This window comes from Micrasema longulum, unplaced genomic scaffold (genome assembly GCF_059751315.1).
Source record: "Micrasema longulum isolate JH-2025_06_02 unplaced genomic scaffold, ASM5975131v1 h1tg000131l, whole genome shotgun sequence".
Lineage (NCBI taxonomy): Eukaryota > Metazoa > Arthropoda > Insecta > Trichoptera > Brachycentridae > Micrasema > Micrasema longulum.
In genome coordinates, this window is record NW_028277337.1 from 294861 (window position 1) to 297129 (window position 2269).

The 2269-nt window shown below is 30.1% G+C and overlaps 1 long non-coding RNA gene across 3 annotated transcripts; it reads left to right on the forward strand.

Annotated features, from left to right (window-relative positions):
* The first annotated feature begins 575 nt into the window (after positions 1–575).
* LOC148284323 (uncharacterized) lies at positions 576–2002 on the forward strand. 3 transcript variants are annotated; one of them, XR_015825140.1, is made up of 2 exons: positions 576–951; positions 1343–2002. It is a non-coding gene; the product is annotated as an uncharacterized LOC148284323 (long non-coding RNA). The 3 variants fall into 3 exon arrangements; XR_015825142.1 differs by having other exon boundaries at positions 608–951; positions 1664–2002; XR_015825143.1 differs by having other exon boundaries at positions 616–839.
* The last annotated feature ends 267 nt before the right edge of the window (positions 2003–2269 follow it).

Sequence of the window (2269 nt, forward strand, 5' to 3'; positions counted from 1 at the left end):
ACGGTAGCAATATAGTAAAATACAATAATAAGAACATACTTTAGCATTGTAATAACGTAATGAAATAATATAGTTTAATTTTTCATGACTTGTATATATATGACGTAATAGAATTATACAATGAAAAAATAAGAAAACAATAAAAAAGTACCATGAGATAGAAAAATAGTTTAAAACTATTTCTCGTATCTGAGGTAGAAATATAGTATATTTACAGATCAGTAGCATAGTAATCCAATTTGATTCAAATATAGAGGAACGTAATTCCATATCCATAATATAATTTGAATCTAAGAAATTGAATTTATAAGTATATAAATAGTATAAATAATAAGGCCATTTTTTTAAAACTTGGAAGAAAGATAGAATTTCGTATGAACATATTTGATTAAAACTAAAAGTAGTTTTTTTATTCTGATTCTCTGGCATATAAGATTTTAACACAGCAAAATAATAATACGGCACGAGAAAGAATAGAAAAATAAATATATAAATAATAAAGACAATAAATCTATGGTTTGAAATAATTTGTTTTTGAATTTCTATGAATTGACTATGACAGTTTGTCGTTCTATGAATATATTTGACAACAATACTATTTCTGTGTGCATTTCTCCGGTTGAATTGAAAGTGATGTAATGTTGTTATATCATTATATAATAAAAACAATCTCTGAGATCTCTTTGGGATTGTGTGTCTCGTGAATATAGAACTTGCTATGCTACACTGAAAGTTCTTTAAATATTGAATAGCACAAGTAATCTGCTCAATTTTATCTAAAATACTATAACATATTATGAGACTTATAATTAGCAGATGTACATGCATCAAGATTAAAGGTAAAATATTATGACGTTCTGCATTACAATACAATAGAAAGATGGATATAATTATGTACAATGCTTTATAAGCCGGAGAATAGTTAACCATAAGATGAGAATTATGAGTAAGGTTTGTAATGGTCGACATTTCTTTAATTATTTTTGTAATTTTATAAACAGAGACGCACAAAGTATATTGAGTGGAGCAATGATTCATATTACAGTGCGGAGATTTTATATATTTATAGCTTAAGTAGATCTGTCTCGCTTTTAACCCGAAAACATCCTTCACCTTCTGCTTTACGAGTAAAAATATTTCCGTTTTTGGTCCATACATACTTTATTCCTTTGGTTTTAGCTAACTGTTTGGTTTTCGCCAGCAGAAACTTGCACCTTCTTGTCAATTGTTCCGTGATAAAAATGTTTGTATGTTTTATGTCCTTTAAGCCGATAAGGGTTGAATTTATACACTGTTTTTTATTTTTTATGCACTCCCTATTGTATGTTTTGATTTTTTGCAGGAAAGAGTCTTTACCTTCTTTCGTACGCATTGTTAAAACAATGGAGCTTGGAGTATTTTGTGTTGGAAGCCTCCTCGAGCGTTCTATGAATGCGATTTCTTGGCCCGGTTCCCAGCTTATTATCGTAGCTATATTATTGATGATTTTCGACAGATAACTATTTGTTTCCTGGGGATTATCAGGGCATCCTCGGATTTCAACATTATTTTGTATTTTTATTTTTTCTTCTTCGTCTAATTTTCCTTCCAAATAATCCACTCTCTTTATCAATTCTAGTTGATTTTGATGATTTTTTTTATTCTCGTTTTCTTTTCCTTCCAGTTCTGTCAGGCGTTTGCTAAGCGTTTCATTCTGTTCACTGACAAATTTGATGGCCTCCAGAATAGTTGCGTATTGGTTGGTGACCTGACTTATCTGCTGATGGATTATTTCAAAACTTTTACTTAGCCGATTGACCTCTGTCTGAAGGGCAGATAGCGCGTTTGCCAACTCCAAGTTAGCCGAGAAGGGTTGGGCGGCTGCAGCTGGTGATGCTGGAAAAGGTTCAGTAGTCTTTAATTTTGAGTCCTTTTTTGGGGCCATCTTTAAAGTAGGTAGGTTTTTTGGGAATCTTTAATCACTCTTTTCTTCAGCACAGTTCAGTATAAAAATAAACAAAAACTATTTTAAATATTTAAAATCACTTCTTTGCACTATTTAGATAAAAATGATGTTAATTATAACACTTAAATTTCTAAATTCTTGATTTGTTTAGAGGAGTAAATTTTTGACGTTTGTAATTTGACAGATACGTATATATCTACCTACAATCTACAAAAGCTACTCTTCGGACATCTATCTTTATTTGGTTAACAATAATGTAAAATCAGTTCTCTAATTATAAAGTTTTTTATTGCTCATTTCTTGGCATGATCACTTGATAAATTT